Source organism: Schistocerca cancellata, unplaced genomic scaffold (assembly GCF_023864275.1).
Source record: "Schistocerca cancellata isolate TAMUIC-IGC-003103 unplaced genomic scaffold, iqSchCanc2.1 HiC_scaffold_829, whole genome shotgun sequence".
In the NCBI taxonomy this organism is placed as follows: domain Eukaryota; kingdom Metazoa; phylum Arthropoda; class Insecta; order Orthoptera; family Acrididae; genus Schistocerca; species Schistocerca cancellata.
Genome location: NW_026046840.1, coordinates 12,488 through 26,762, shown reverse-complemented (window position 1 = coordinate 26,762; position 14,275 = coordinate 12,488). Strand labels below are relative to the sequence as shown.

Here is a 14,275-nt window from a genome sequence, read left to right as displayed (position 1 = left end):
CCGCAAACGTTTGGTGGCACGACGCTCGTCGTCGATCGTAAGGGCGAAACAGTCAAGAGATGTGGAAAACGGCCATGTGGACACCCCCAGCAGCAGCTGTGTGCCAAATCCGATATCTGGTCGAGGGCTGCAAGATTCAGCATGATGAAGTGACAATTCGGGGAGAGCTCACAAACGCAAAGCTGCCGCCTTCTTAGCTCAGTGGTAGAGCACTGGTCTCGTAAACCAGGGGTCGTGAGTTCGAACCTCACAGAAGGCATTCATTTTTTTAACCTTCCCGCAAGGAGCGGAGCTATCTCGAGCAGCATCTAACACATGGCAGTACACTGAATGAAAGGGATGTTCTACAACCTATAACAAGTATCATGCTGGCCTCAGAGGTTTTCTGATTGCATAGGCAGAACAGTGGTTTGTATGCATTTTGATAGTATGATGTCATGCTTGGCGATGTCATTCGTGTACGAGCCTCGCTACAGTGTGCATGCATTTTATCCATGTGAAGAGGCGTAAGCAGGTGCTACCATTCTGCGAGATTCCTGCAGAAGGCATACGAATTGCGTTGAGATGCAGAGCACAAGTCAAGGCCTCCGTGGCGCAATCGGCTAGCGCGTTCGGCTGTTAACCGAAAGGTTGGTGGTTCGAGCCCACCCGGGGGCGAAATCGTTTTAACCGTCACCGAGGTGAGGACATACGTCAACTTTGTTAGAGATACACAGCTAGTGTGACAACTTGGCTGTGTTTGAGTGATGCCACAGAGCCTTATACACATTCAGCCAAGTGACACTGTAGGTAAAAACATGGCCCTACACAGACGTTCTACTGTTTTCCTATTTCTTCGTCATGTGTGACACTGCAGTAGAGCGACGCCCACTACAAAAGACGTATTCTTTACATTCAATTTCAGCGTATACGTCGCGAGTGCCATATGACAGGGCCTGTCTCTCGATGTCGATTTCTATTTGGTGTCTCTTAAGTGTCGGTCTGCAGTAGGCCGCTGCTGGCCGAGCGACGTGCAGTCGCCTTACATGAAGCCCCATGGGCAACGCTAGTGCCACTGTCGACAACAGCATACTGCAGCCAGAGAGAGGAGCCGAAAGGCGCATTTCGCAGTCGAGCCACGCAATCCAACAAACTGTGCACTAGGTCAAGATTGTGCAGACCGCAAACGTTTGGTGGCACGACGCTCGTCGTCGATCGTAAGGGCGAAACAGTCAAGAGATGTGGAAAACGGCCATGTGGACACCCCCAGCAGCAGCTGTGTGCCAAATCCAATATCTGGTCGAGGCTGCAAGATTCAGCATGATGAAGTGACAATTCGGGGAGAGCTCACAAACGCAAAGCTGCCGCCTTCTTAGCTCAGTGGTAGAGCACTGGTCTCGTAAACCAGGGGTCGTGAGTTCGAACCTCACAGAAGGCATTCATTTTTTTAACCTTCCCACAAGGAGCGGAGCTATCTCGAGCAGCATCTAACACATGGCAGTACACTGAATGAAATGGATGTTCTACAACCTATAACAAGTATCATGCTGGCCTCAGAGGTTTTCTGATTGCATAGGCAGAACAGTGGTTTGTATGCATTTTGTAGTATGATGTCATGCTTGGCGATGCCATTCGTGTACGAGCCTCGCTACAGTGTGCATGCATTTTATCCATGTGAAGAGGCGTAAGCAGGTGCTACCATTCTGCGAGATTCCTGCAGAAGGCATACGAATTGCGTTGAGATGCAGAGCACAAGTCAAGGCCTCCGTGGCGCAATCGGCTAGCGCGTTCGGCTGTTAACCGAAAGGTTGGTGGTTCGAGCCCACCCGGGGGCGAAATCGTTTTAACCGTCACCGAGGTGAGGACATACGTCAACTTTGTTAGAGATACACAGCTAGTGTGACAACTTGGCTGTGTTTGAGTGATGCCACAGAGCCTTATACACATTCAGCCAAGTGACACTGTAGGTAAAAACATGGCCCTACACAGACGTTCTACTGTTTTCCTATTTCTTCGTCATGTGTGACACTGCAGTAGAGCGACGCCCACTACAAAAGACGTATTCTTTACATTCAATTTCAGCGTATACGTCGCGAGTGCCATATGACAGGGCCTGTCTCTCGATGTCGATTTCTATTTGGTGTCTCTTAAGTGTCGGTCTGCAGTAGGCCGCTGCTGGCCGAGCGACGTGCAGTCGCCTTACATGAAGCCCCATGGGCAACGCTAGTGCCACTGTCGACAACAGCATACTGCAGCCAGAGAGAGGAGCCGAAAGGCGCATTTCGCAGTCGAGCCACGCAATCCAACAAACTGTGCACTAGGTCAAGATTGTGCAGACCGCAAACGTTTGGTGGCACGACGCTCGTCGTCGATCGTAAGGGCGGAACAGTCAAGAGATGTGGAAAACGGCCATGTGGACACCCCCAGCAGCAGCTGTGTGCCAAATCCAATATCTGGTCGAGGGCTGCAAGATTCAGCATGATGAAGTGACAATTCGGGGAGAGCTCACAAACGCAAAGCTGCCGCCTTCTTAGCTCAGTGGTAGAGCACTGGTCTCGTAAACCAGGGGTCGTGAGTTCGAACCTCACAGAAGGCATTCATTTTTTTAACCTTCCCGCAAGGAGCGGAGCTATCTCGAGCAGCATCTAACACATGGCAGTACACTGAATGAAAGGGATGTTCTACAACCTATAACAAGTATCATGCTGGCCTCAGAGGTTTTCTGATTGCATAGGCAGAACAGTGGTTTGTATGCATTTTGTAGTATGATGTCATGCTTGGCGATGTCATTCGTGTACGAGCCTCGCTACAGTGTGCATGCATTTTATCCATGTGAAGAGGCGTAAGCAGGTGCTACCATTCTGCGAGATTCCTGCAGAAGGCATACGAATTGCGTTGAGATGCAGAGCACAAGTCAAGGCCTCCGTGGCGCAATCGGCTAGCGCGTTCGGCTGTTAACCGAAAGGTTGGTGGTTCGAGCCCACCCGGGGGCGAAATCGTTTTAACCGTCACCGAGGTGAGGACATACGTCAACTTTGTTAGAGATACACAGCTAGTGTGACAACTTGGCTGTGTTTGAGTGATGCCACAGAGCCTTATACACATTCAGCCAAGTGACACTGTAGGTAAAAACATGGCCCTACACAGACGTTCTACTGTTTTCCTATTTCTTCGTCATGTGTGACACTGCAGTAGAGCGACGCCCACTACAAAAGACGTATTCTTTACATTCAATTTCAGCGTATACGTCGCGAGTGCCATATGACAGGGCCTGTCTCTCGATGTCGATTTCTATTTGGTGTCTCTTAAGTGTCGGTCTGCAGTAGGCCGCTGCTGGCCGAGCGACGTGCAGTCGCCTTACATGAAGCCCCATGGGCAACGCTAGTGCCACTGTCGACAACAGCATACTGCAGCCAGAGAGAGGAGCCGAAAGGCGCATTTCGCAGTCGAGCCACGCAATCCAACAAACTGTGCACTAGGTCAAGATTGTGCAGACCGCAAACGTTTGGTGGCACGACGCTCGTCGTCGATCGTAAGGGCGAAACAGTCAAGAGATGTGGAAAACGGCCATGTGGACACCCCCAGCAGCAGCTGTGTGCCAAATCCAATATCTGGTCGAGGGCTGCAAGATTCAGCATGATGAAGTGACAATTCGGGGAGAGCTCACAAACGCAAAGCTGCCGCCTTCTTAGCTCAGTGGTAGAGCACTGGTCTCGTAAACCAGGGGTCGTGAGTTCGAACCTCACAGAAGGCATTCATTTTTTTAACCTTCCCACAAGGAGCGGAGCTATCTCGAGCAGCATCTAACACATGGCAGTACACTGAATGAAAGGGATGTTCTACAACCTATAACAAGTATCATGCTGGCCTCAGAGGTTTTCTGATTGCATAGGCAGAACAGTGGTTTGTATGCATTTTGTAGTATGATGTCATGCTTGGCGATGCCATTCGTGTACGAGCCTCGCTACAGTGTGCATGCATTTTATCCATGTGAAGAGGCGTAAGCAGGTGCTACCATTCTGCGAGATTCCTGCAGAAGGCATACGAATTGCGTTGAGATGCAGAGCACAAGTCAAGGCCTCCGTGGCGCAATCGGCTAGCGCGTTCGGCTGTTAACCGAAAGGTTGGTGGTTCGAGCCCACCTGGGGGCGAAATCGTTTTAACCGTCACCGAGGTGAGGACATACGTCAACTTTGTTAGAGATACACAGCTAGTGTGACAACTTGGCTGTGTTTGAGTGATGCCACAGAGCCTTATACACATTCAGCCAAGTGACACTGTAGGTAAAAACATGGCCCTACACAGACGTTCTACTGTTTTCCTATTTCTTCGTCATGTGTGACACTGCAGTAGAGCGACGCCCACTACAAAAGACGTATTCTTTACATTCAATTTCAGCGTATACGTCGCGAGTGCCATATGACAGGGCCTGTCTCTCGATGTCGATTTCTATTTGGTGTCTCTTAAGTGTCGGTCTGCAGTAGGCCGCTGCTGGCCGAGCGACGTGCAGTCGCCTTACATGAAGCCCCATGGGCAACGCTAGTGCCACTGTCGACAACAGCATACTGCAGCCAGAGAGAGGAGCCGAAAGGCGCATTTCGCAGTCGAGCCACGCAATCCAACAAACTGTGCACTAGGTCAAGATTGTGCAGACCGCAAACGTTTGGTGGCACGACGCTCGTCGTCGATCGTAAGGGCGGAACAGTCAAGAGATGTGGAAAACGGCCATGTGGACACCCCCAGCAGCAGCTGTGTGCCAAATCCAATATCTGGTCGAGGGCTGCAAGATTCAGCATGATGAAGTGACAATTCGGGGAGAGCTCACAAACGCAAAGCTGCCGCCTTCTTAGCTCAGTGGTAGAGCACTGGTCTCGTAAACCAGGGGTCGTGAGTTCGAACCTCACAGAAGGCATTCATTTTTTTAACCTTCCCGCAAGGAGCGGAGCTATCTCGAGCAGCATCTAACACATGGCAGTACACTGAATGAAAGGGATGTTCTACAACCTATAACAAGTATCATGCTGGCCTCAGAGGTTTTCTGATTGCATAGGCAGAACAGTGGTTTGTATGCATTTTGTAGTATGATGTCATGCTTGGCGATGTCATTCGTGTACGAGCCTCGCTACAGTGTGCATGCATTTTATCCATGTGAAGAGGCGTAAGCAGGTGCTACCATTCTGCGAGATTCCTGCAGAAGGCATACGAATTGCGTTGAGATGCAGAGCACAAGTCAAGGCCTCCGTGGCGCAATCGGCTAGCGCGTTCGGCTGTTAACCGAAAGGTTGGTGGTTCGAGCCCACCCGGGGGCGAAATCGTTTTAACCGTCACCGAGGTGAGGACATACGTCAACTTTGTTAGAGATACACAGCTAGTGTGACAACTTGGCTGTGTTTGAGTGATGCCACAGAGCCTTATACACATTCAGCCAAGTGACACTGTAGGTAAAAACATGGCCCTACACAGACGTTCTACTGTTTTCCTATTTCTTCGTCATGTGTGACACTGCAGTAGAGCGACGCCCACTACAAAAGACGTATTCTTTACATTCAATTTCAGCGTATACGTCGCGAGTGCCATATGACAGGGCCTGTCTCTCGATGTCGATTTCTATTTGGTGTCTCTTAAGTGTCGGTCTGCAGTAGGCCGCTGCTGGCCGAGCGACGTGCAGTCGCCTTACATGAAGCCCCATGGGCAACGCTAGTGCCACTGTCGACAACAGCATACTGCAGCCAGAGAGAGGAGCCGAAAGGCGCATTTCGCAGTCGAGCCACGCAATCCAACAAACTGTGCACTAGGTCAAGATTGTGCAGACCGCAAACGTTTGGTGGCACGACGCTCGTCGTCGATCGTAAGGGCGAAACAGTCAAGAGATGTGGAAAACGGCCATGTGGACACCCCCAGCAGCAGCTGTGTGCCAAATCCAATATCTGGTCGAGGGCTGCAAGATTCAGCATGATGAAGTGACAATTCGGGGAGAGCTCACAAACGCAAAGCTGCCGCCTTCTTAGCTCAGTGGTAGAGCACTGGTCTCGTAAACCAGGGGTCGTGAGTTCGAACCTCACAGAAGGCATTCATTTTTTTAACCTTCCCACAAGGAGCGGAGCTATCTCGAGCAGCATCTAACACATGGCAGTACACTGAATGAAAGGGATGTTCTACAACCTATAACAAGTATCATGCTGGCCTCAGAGGTTTTCTGATTGCATAGGCAGAACAGTGGTTTGTATGCATTTTGTAGTATGATGTCATGCTTGGCGATGCCATTCGTGTACGAGCCTCGCTACAGTGTGCATGCATTTTATCCATGTGAAGAGGCGTAAGCAGGTGCTACCATTCTGCGAGATTCCTGCAGAAGGCATACGAATTGCGTTGAGATGCAGAGCACAAGTCAAGGCCTCCGTGGCGCAATCGGCTAGCGCGTTCGGCTGTTAACCGAAAGGTTGGTGGTTCGAGCCCACCTGGGGGCGAAATCGTTTTAACCGTCACCGAGGTGAGGACATACGTCAACTTTGTTAGAGATACACAGCTAGTGTGACAACTTGGCTGTGTTTGAGTGATGCCACAGAGCCTTATACACATTCAGCCAAGTGACACTGTAGGTAAAAACATGGCCCTACACAGACGTTCTACTGTTTTCCTATTTCTTCGTCATGTGTGACACTGCAGTAGAGCGACGCCCACTACAAAAGACGTATTCTTTACATTCAATTTCAGCGTATACGTCGCGAGTGCCATATGACAGGGCCTGTCTCTCGATGTCGATTTCTATTTGGTGTCTCTTAAGTGTCGGTCTGCAGTAGGCCGCTGCTGGCCGAGCGACGTGCAGTCGCCTTACATGAAGCCCCATGGGCAACGCTAGTGCCACTGTCGACAACAGCATACTGCAGCCAGAGAGAGGAGCCGAAAGGCGCATTTCGCAGTCGAGCCACGCAATCCAACAAACTGTGCACTAGGTCAAGATTGTGCAGACCGCAAACGTTTGGTGGCACGACGCTCGTCGTCGATCGTAAGGGCGGAACAGTCAAGAGATGTGGAAAACGGCCATGTGGACACCCCCAGCAGCAGCTGTGTGCCAAATCCAATATCTGGTCGAGGGCTGCAAGATTCAGCATGATGAAGTGACAATTCGGGGAGAGCTCACAAACGCAAAGCTGCCGCCTTCTTAGCTCAGTGGTAGAGCACTGGTCTCGTAAACCAGGGGTCGTGAGTTCGAACCTCACAGAAGGCATTCATTTTTTTAACCTTCCCGCAAGGAGCGGAGCTATCTCGAGCAGCATCTAACACATGGCAGTACACTGAATGAAAGGGATGTTCTACAACCTATAACAAGTATCATGCTGGCCTCAGAGGTTTTCTGATTGCATAGGCAGAACAGTGGTTTGTATGCATTTTGTAGTATGATGTCATGCTTGGCGATGTCATTCGTGTACGAGCCTCGCTACAGTGTGCATGCATTTTATCCATGTGAAGAGGCGTAAGCAGGTGCTACCATTCTGCGAGATTCCTGCAGAAGGCATACGAATTGCGTTGAGATGCAGAGCACAAGTCAAGGCCTCCGTGGCGCAATCGGCTAGCGCGTTCGGCTGTTAACCGAAAGGTTGGTGGTTCGAGCCCACCCGGGGGCGAAATCGTTTTAACCGTCACCGAGGTGAGGACATACGTCAACTTTGTTAGAGATACACAGCTAGTGTGACAACTTGGCTGTGTTTGAGTGATGCCACAGAGCCTTATACACATTCAGCCAAGTGACACTGTAGGTAAAAACATGGCCCTACACAGACGTTCTACTGTTTTCCTATTTCTTCGTCATGTGTGACACTGCAGTAGAGCGACGCCCACTACAAAAGACGTATTCTTTACATTCAATTTCAGCGTATACGTCGCGAGTGCCATATGACAGGGCCTGTCTCTCGATGTCGATTTCTATTTGGTGTCTCTTAAGTGTCGGTCTGCAGTAGGCCGCTGCTGGCCGAGCGACGTGCAGTCGCCTTACATGAAGCCCCATGGGCAACGCTAGTGCCACTGTCGACAACAGCATACTGCAGCCAGAGAGAGGAGCCGAAAGGCGCATTTCGCAGTCGAGCCACGCAATCCAACAAACTGTGCACTAGGTCAAGATTGTGCAGACCGCAAACGTTTGGTGGCACGACGCTCGTCGTCGATCGTAAGGGCGAAACAGTCAAGAGATGTGGAAAACGGCCATGTGGACACCCCCAGCAGCAGCTGTGTGCCAAATCCAATATCTGGTCGAGGGCTGCAAGATTCAGCATGATGAAGTGACAATTCGGGGAGAGCTCACAAACGCAAAGCTGCCGCCTTCTTAGCTCAGTGGTAGAGCACTGGTCTCGTAAACCAGGGGTCGTGAGTTCGAACCTCACAGAAGGCATTCATTTTTTTAACCTTCCCACAAGGAGCGGAGCTATCTCGAGCAGCATCTAACACATGGCAGTACACTGAATGAAAGGGATGTTCTACAACCTATAACAAGTATCATGCTGGCCTCAGAGGTTTTCTGATTGCATAGGCAGAACAGTGGTTTGTATGCATTTTGTAGTATGATGTCATGCTTGGCGATGCCATTCGTGTACGAGCCTCGCTACAGTGTGCATGCATTTTATCCATGTGAAGAGGCGTAAGCAGGTGCTACCATTCTGCGAGATTCCTGCAGAAGGCATACGAATTGCGTTGAGATGCAGAGCACAAGTCAAGGCCTCCGTGGCGCAATCGGCTAGCGCGTTCGGCTGTTAACCGAAAGGTTGGTGGTTCGAGCCCACCTGGGGGCGAAATCGTTTTAACCGTCACCGAGGTGAGGACATACGTCAACTTTGTTAGAGATACACAGCTAGTGTGACAACTTGGCTGTGTTTGAGTGATGCCACAGAGCCTTATACACATTCAGCCAAGTGACACTGTAGGTAAAAACATGGCCCTACACAGACGTTCTACTGTTTTCCTATTTCTTCGTCATGTGTGACACTGCAGTAGAGCGACGCCCACTACAAAAGACGTATTCTTTACATTCAATTTCAGCGTATACGTCGCGAGTGCCATATGACAGGGCCTGTCTCTCGATGTCGATTTCTATTTGGTGTCTCTTAAGTGTCGGTCTGCAGTAGGCCGCTGCTGGCCGAGCGACGTGCAGTCGCCTTACATGAAGCCCCATGGGCAACGCTAGTGCCACTGTCGACAACAGCATACTGCAGCCAGAGAGAGGAGCCGAAAGGCGCATTTCGCAGTCGAGCCACGCAATCCAACAAACTGTGCACTAGGTCAAGATTGTGCAGACCGCAAACGTTTGGTGGCACGACGCTCGTCGTCGATCGTAAGGGCGGAACAGTCAAGAGATGTGGAAAACGGCCATGTGGACACCCCCAGCAGCAGCTGTGTGCCAAATCCGATATCTGGTCGAGGGCTGCAAGATTCAGCATGATGAAGTGACAATTCGGGGAGAGCTCACAAACGCAAAGCTGCCGCCTTCTTAGCTCAGTGGTAGAGCACTGGTCTCCTAAACCAGGGGTCGTGAGTTCGAACCTCACAGAAGGCATTCATTTTTTTAACCTTCCCGCAAGGAGCGGAGCTATCTCGAGCAGCATCTAACACATGGCAGTACACTGAATGAAAGGGATGTTCTACAACCTATAACAAGTATCATGCTGGCCTCAGAGGTTTTCTGATTGCATAGGCAGAACAGTGGTTTGTATGCATTTTGTAGTATGATGTCATGCTTGGCGATGTCATTCGTGTACGAGCCTCGCTACAGTGTGCATGCATTTTATCCATGTGAAGAGGCGTAAGCAGGTGCTACCATTCTGCGAGATTCCTGCAGAAGGCATACGAATTGCGTTGAGATGCAGAGCACAAGTCAAGGCCTCCGTGGCGCAATCGGCTAGCGCGTTCGGCTGTTAACCGAAAGGTTGGTGGTTCGAGCCCACCCGGGGGCGAAATCGTTTTAACCGTCACCGAGGTGAGGACATACGTCAACTTTGTTAGAGATACACAGCTAGTGTGACAACTTGGCTGTGTTTGAGTGATGCCACAGAGCCTTATACACATTCAGCCAAGTGACACTGTAGGTAAAAACATGGCCCTACACAGACGTTCTACTGTTTTCCTATTTCTTCGTCATGTGTGACACTGCAGTAGAGCGACGCCCACTACAAAAGACGTATTCTTTACATTCAATTTCAGCGTATACGTCGCGAGTGCCATATGACAGGGCCTGTCTCTCGATGTCGATTTCTATTTGGTGTCTCTTAAGTGTCGGTCTGCAGTAGGCCGCTGCTGGCCGAGCGACGTGCAGTCGCCTTACATGAAGCCCCATGGGCAACGCTAGTGCCACTGTCGACAACAGCATACTGCAGCCAGAGAGAGGAGCCGAAAGGCGCATTTCGCAGTCGAGCCACGCAATCCAACAAACTGTGCACTAGGTCAAGATTGTGCAGACCGCAAACGTTTGGTGGCACGACGCTCGTCGTCGATCGTAAGGGCGAAACAGTCAAGAGATGTGGAAAACGGCCATGTGGACACCCCCAGCAGCAGCTGTGTGCCAAATCCGATATCTGGTCGAGGGCTGCAAGATTCAGCATGATGAAGTGACAATTCGGGGAGAGCTCACAAACGCAAAGCTGCCGCCTTCTTAGCTCAGTGGTAGAGCACTGGTCTCGTAAACCAGGGGTCGTGAGTTCGAACCTCACAGAAGGCATTCATTTTTTTAACCTTCCCGCAAGGAGCGGAGCTATCTCGAGCAGCATCTAACACATGGCAGTACACTGAATGAAAGGGATGTTCTACAACCTATAACAAGTATCATGCTGGCCTCAGAGGTTTTCTGATTGCATAGGCAGAACAGTGGTTTGTATGCATTTTGTAGTATGATGTCATGCTTGGCGATGTCATTCGTGTACGAGCCTCGCTACAGTGTGCATGCATTTTATCCATGTGAAGAGGCGTAAGCAGGTGCTACCATTCTGCGAGATTCCTGCAGAAGGCATACGAATTGCGTTGAGATGCAGAGCACAAGTCAAGGCCTCCGTGGCGCAATCGGCTAGCGCGTTCGGCTGTTAACCGAAAGGTTGGTGGTTCGAGCCCACCCGGGGGCGAAATCGTTTTAACCGTCACCGAGGTGAGGACATACGTCAACTTTGTTAGAGATACACAGCTAGTGTGACAACTTGGCTGTGTTTGAGTGATGCCACAGAGCCTTATACACATTCAGCCAAGTGACACTGTAGGTAAAAACATGGCCCTACACAGACGTTCTACTGTTTTCCTATTTCTTCGTCATGTGTGACACTGCAGTAGAGCGACGCCCACTACAAAAGACGTATTCTTTACATTCAATTTCAGCGTATACGTCGCGAGTGCCATATGACAGGGCCTGTCTCTCGATGTCGATTTCTATTTGGTGTCTCTTAAGTGTCGGTCTGCAGTAGGCCGCTGCTGGCCGAGCGACGTGCAGTCGCCTTACATGAAGCCCCATGGGCAACGCTAGTGCCACTGTCGACAACAGCATACTGCAGCCAGAGAGAGGAGCCGAAAGGCGCATTTCGCAGTCGAGCCACGCAATCCAACAAACTGTGCACTAGGTCAAGATTGTGCAGACCGCAAACGTTTGGTGGCACGACGCTCGTCGTCGATCGTAAGGGCGAAACAGTCAAGAGATGTGGAAAACGGCCATGTGGACACCCCCAGCAGCAGCTGTGTGCCAAATCCGATATCTGGTCGAGGGCTGCAAGATTCAGCATGATGAAGTGACAATTCGGGGAGAGCTCACAAACGCAAAGCTGCCGCCTTCTTAGCTCAGTGGTAGAGCACTGGTCTCGTAAACCAGGGGTCGTGAGTTCGAACCTCACAGAAGGCATTCATTTTTTTAACCTTCCCGCAAGGAGCGGAGCTATCTCGAGCAGCATCTAACACATGGCAGTACACTGAATGAAAGGGATGTTCTACAACCTATAACAAGTATCATGCTGGCCTCAGAGGTTTTCTGATTGCATAGGCAGAACAGTGGTTTGTATGCATTTTGTAGTATGATGTCATGCTTGGCGATGTCATTCGTGTACGAGCCTCGCTACAGTGTGCATGCATTTTATCCATGTGAAGAGGCGTAAGCAGGTGCTACCATTCTGCGAGATTCCTGCAGAAGGCATACGAATTGCGTTGAGATGCAGAGCACAAGTCAAGGCCTCCGTGGCGCAATCGGCTAGCGCGTTCGGCTGTTAACCGAAAGGTTGGTGGTTCGAGCCCACCCGGGGGCGAAATCGTTTTAACCGTCACCGAGGTGAGGACATACGTCAACTTTGTTAGAGATACACAGCTAGTGTGACAACTTGGCTGTGTTTGAGTGATGCCACAGAGCCTTATACACATTCAGCCAAGTGACACTGTAGGTAAAAACATGGCCCTACACAGACGTTCTACTGTTTTCCTATTTCTTCGTCATGTGTGACACTGCAGTAGAGCGACGCCCACTACAAAAGACGTATTCTTTACATTCAATTTCAGCGTATACGTCGCGAGTGCCATATGACAGGGCCTGTCTCTCGATGTCGATTTCTATTTGGTGTCTCTTAAGTGTCGGTCTGCAGTAGGCCGCTGCTGGCCGAGCGACGTGCAGTCGCCTTACATGAAGCCCCATGGGCAACGCTAGTGCCACTGTCGACAACAGCATACTGCAGCCAGAGAGAGGAGCCGAAAGGCGCATTTCGCAGTCGAGCCACGCAATCCAACAAACTGTGCACTAGGTCAAGATTGTGCAGACCGCAAACGTTTGGTGGCACGACGCTCGTCGTCGATCGTAAGGGCGAAACAGTCAAGAGATGTGGAAAACGGCCATGTGGACACCCCCAGCAGCAGCTGTGTGCCAAATCCGATATCTGGTCGAGGGCTGCAAGATTCAGCATGATGAAGTGACAATTCGGGGAGAGCTCACAAACGCAAAGCTGCCGCCTTCTTAGCTCAGTGGTAGAGCACTGGTCTCGTAAACCAGGGGTCGTGAGTTCGAACCTCACAGAAGGCATTCATTTTTTTAACCTTCCCGCAAGGAGCGGAGCTATCTCGAGCAGCATCTAACACATGGCAGTACACTGAATGAAAGGGATGTTCTACAACCTATAACAAGTATCATGCTGGCCTCAGAGGTTTTCTGATTGCATAGGCAGAACAGTGGTTTGTATGCATTTTGTAGTATGATGTCATGCTTGGCGATGTCATTCGTGTACGAGCCTCGCTACAGTGTGCATGCATTTTATCCATGTGAAGAGGCGTAAGCAGGTGCTACCATTCTGCGAGATTCCTGCAGAAGGCATACGAATTGCGTTGAGATGCAGAGCACAAGTCAAGGCCTCCGTGGCGCAATCGGCTAGCGCGTTCGGCTGTTAACCGAAAGGTTGGTGGTTCGAGCCCACCCGGGGGCGAAATCGTTTTAACCGTCACCGAGGTGAGGACATACGTCAACTTTGTTAGAGATACACAGCTAGTGTGACAACTTGGCTGTGTTTGAGTGATGCCACAGAGCCTTATACACATTCAGCCAAGTGACACTGTAGGTAAAAACATGGCCCTACACAGACGTTCTACTGTTTTCCTATTTCTTCGTCATGTGTGACACTGCAGTAGAGCGACGCCCACTACAAAAGACGTATTCTTTACATTCAATTTCAGCGTATACGTCGCGAGTGCCATATGACAGGGCCTGTCTCTCGATGTCGATTTCTATTTGGTGTCTCTTAAGTGTCGGTCTGCAGTAGGCCGCTGCTGGCCGAGCGACGTGCAGTCGCCTTACATGAAGCCCCATGGGCAACGCTAGTGCCACTGTCGACAACAGCATACTGCAGCCAGAGAGAGGAGCCGAAAGGCGCATTTCGCAGTCGAGCCACGCAATCCAACAAACTGTGCACTAGGTCAAGATTGTGCAGACCGCAAACGTTTGGTGGCACGACGCTCGTCGTCGATCGTAAGGGCGAAACAGTCAAGAGATGTGGAAAACGGCCATGTGGACACCCCCAGCAGCAGCTGTGTGCCAAATCCGATATCTGGTCGAGGGCTGCAAGATTCAGCATGATGAAGTGACAATTCGGGGAGAGCTCACAAACGCAAAGCTGCCGCCTTCTTAGCTCAGTGGTAGAGCACTGGTCTCGTAAACCAGGGGTCGTGAGTTCGAACCTCACAGAAGGCATTCATTTTTTTAACCTTCCCGCAAGGAGCGGAGCTATCTCGAGCAGCATCTAACACATGGCAGTACACTGAATGAAAGGGATGTTCTACAACCTATAACAAGTATCATGCTGGCCTCAGA

General features: G+C 50.7%; 25 non-coding genes across 25 annotated transcripts; all 25 read left to right on the top strand.

The window, feature by feature from the left end:
* Positions 1–187: 187 nt before the first annotated feature.
* On the top strand, positions 188–259 carry Trnat-cgu (transfer RNA threonine (anticodon CGU)). The gene has a single exon. It is a non-coding gene; the product is annotated as a tRNA-Thr (tRNA).
* A 324-nt stretch (positions 260–583) lies between these two features.
* On the top strand, positions 584–657 carry Trnan-guu (transfer RNA asparagine (anticodon GUU)). Its single transcript has one exon. It is a non-coding gene; the product is annotated as a tRNA-Asn (tRNA).
* A 688-nt stretch (positions 658–1,345) lies between these two features.
* Positions 1,346–1,417, top strand: Trnat-cgu (transfer RNA threonine (anticodon CGU)). Its single transcript has one exon. It is a non-coding gene; the product is annotated as a tRNA-Thr (tRNA).
* A 323-nt stretch (positions 1,418–1,740) lies between these two features.
* On the top strand, positions 1,741–1,814 carry Trnan-guu (transfer RNA asparagine (anticodon GUU)). Its single transcript has one exon. It is a non-coding gene; the product is annotated as a tRNA-Asn (tRNA).
* Positions 1,815–2,503: 689 nt separating this feature from the next.
* Positions 2,504–2,575, top strand: Trnat-cgu (transfer RNA threonine (anticodon CGU)). Its single transcript has one exon. It is a non-coding gene; the product is annotated as a tRNA-Thr (tRNA).
* A 323-nt stretch (positions 2,576–2,898) lies between these two features.
* On the top strand, positions 2,899–2,972 carry Trnan-guu (transfer RNA asparagine (anticodon GUU)). Its single transcript has one exon. It is a non-coding gene; the product is annotated as a tRNA-Asn (tRNA).
* Positions 2,973–3,661: 689 nt separating this feature from the next.
* Trnat-cgu (transfer RNA threonine (anticodon CGU)) lies at positions 3,662–3,733 on the top strand. The gene has a single exon. It is a non-coding gene; the product is annotated as a tRNA-Thr (tRNA).
* Positions 3,734–4,056: 323 nt separating this feature from the next.
* Positions 4,057–4,130, top strand: Trnan-guu (transfer RNA asparagine (anticodon GUU)). The gene has a single exon. It is a non-coding gene; the product is annotated as a tRNA-Asn (tRNA).
* A 689-nt stretch (positions 4,131–4,819) lies between these two features.
* Trnat-cgu (transfer RNA threonine (anticodon CGU)) lies at positions 4,820–4,891 on the top strand. Its single transcript has one exon. It is a non-coding gene; the product is annotated as a tRNA-Thr (tRNA).
* Positions 4,892–5,214: 323 nt separating this feature from the next.
* Trnan-guu (transfer RNA asparagine (anticodon GUU)) lies at positions 5,215–5,288 on the top strand. Its single transcript has one exon. It is a non-coding gene; the product is annotated as a tRNA-Asn (tRNA).
* A 689-nt stretch (positions 5,289–5,977) lies between these two features.
* Trnat-cgu (transfer RNA threonine (anticodon CGU)) lies at positions 5,978–6,049 on the top strand. The gene has a single exon. It is a non-coding gene; the product is annotated as a tRNA-Thr (tRNA).
* Positions 6,050–6,372: 323 nt separating this feature from the next.
* Trnan-guu (transfer RNA asparagine (anticodon GUU)) lies at positions 6,373–6,446 on the top strand. Its single transcript has one exon. It is a non-coding gene; the product is annotated as a tRNA-Asn (tRNA).
* Positions 6,447–7,135: 689 nt separating this feature from the next.
* Positions 7,136–7,207, top strand: Trnat-cgu (transfer RNA threonine (anticodon CGU)). Its single transcript has one exon. It is a non-coding gene; the product is annotated as a tRNA-Thr (tRNA).
* A 323-nt stretch (positions 7,208–7,530) lies between these two features.
* Trnan-guu (transfer RNA asparagine (anticodon GUU)) lies at positions 7,531–7,604 on the top strand. Its single transcript has one exon. It is a non-coding gene; the product is annotated as a tRNA-Asn (tRNA).
* A 689-nt stretch (positions 7,605–8,293) lies between these two features.
* On the top strand, positions 8,294–8,365 carry Trnat-cgu (transfer RNA threonine (anticodon CGU)). Its single transcript has one exon. It is a non-coding gene; the product is annotated as a tRNA-Thr (tRNA).
* A 323-nt stretch (positions 8,366–8,688) lies between these two features.
* Trnan-guu (transfer RNA asparagine (anticodon GUU)) lies at positions 8,689–8,762 on the top strand. The gene has a single exon. It is a non-coding gene; the product is annotated as a tRNA-Asn (tRNA).
* A 689-nt stretch (positions 8,763–9,451) lies between these two features.
* Positions 9,452–9,523, top strand: Trnar-ccu (transfer RNA arginine (anticodon CCU)). Its single transcript has one exon. It is a non-coding gene; the product is annotated as a tRNA-Arg (tRNA).
* Positions 9,524–9,846: 323 nt separating this feature from the next.
* On the top strand, positions 9,847–9,920 carry Trnan-guu (transfer RNA asparagine (anticodon GUU)). Its single transcript has one exon. It is a non-coding gene; the product is annotated as a tRNA-Asn (tRNA).
* Positions 9,921–10,609: 689 nt separating this feature from the next.
* Positions 10,610–10,681, top strand: Trnat-cgu (transfer RNA threonine (anticodon CGU)). Its single transcript has one exon. It is a non-coding gene; the product is annotated as a tRNA-Thr (tRNA).
* Positions 10,682–11,004: 323 nt separating this feature from the next.
* Positions 11,005–11,078, top strand: Trnan-guu (transfer RNA asparagine (anticodon GUU)). The gene has a single exon. It is a non-coding gene; the product is annotated as a tRNA-Asn (tRNA).
* A 689-nt stretch (positions 11,079–11,767) lies between these two features.
* On the top strand, positions 11,768–11,839 carry Trnat-cgu (transfer RNA threonine (anticodon CGU)). The gene has a single exon. It is a non-coding gene; the product is annotated as a tRNA-Thr (tRNA).
* A 323-nt stretch (positions 11,840–12,162) lies between these two features.
* Trnan-guu (transfer RNA asparagine (anticodon GUU)) lies at positions 12,163–12,236 on the top strand. The gene has a single exon. It is a non-coding gene; the product is annotated as a tRNA-Asn (tRNA).
* Positions 12,237–12,925: 689 nt separating this feature from the next.
* On the top strand, positions 12,926–12,997 carry Trnat-cgu (transfer RNA threonine (anticodon CGU)). Its single transcript has one exon. It is a non-coding gene; the product is annotated as a tRNA-Thr (tRNA).
* Positions 12,998–13,320: 323 nt separating this feature from the next.
* Trnan-guu (transfer RNA asparagine (anticodon GUU)) lies at positions 13,321–13,394 on the top strand. Its single transcript has one exon. It is a non-coding gene; the product is annotated as a tRNA-Asn (tRNA).
* A 689-nt stretch (positions 13,395–14,083) lies between these two features.
* Trnat-cgu (transfer RNA threonine (anticodon CGU)) lies at positions 14,084–14,155 on the top strand. The gene has a single exon. It is a non-coding gene; the product is annotated as a tRNA-Thr (tRNA).
* Positions 14,156–14,275: the final 120 nt, after the last annotated feature.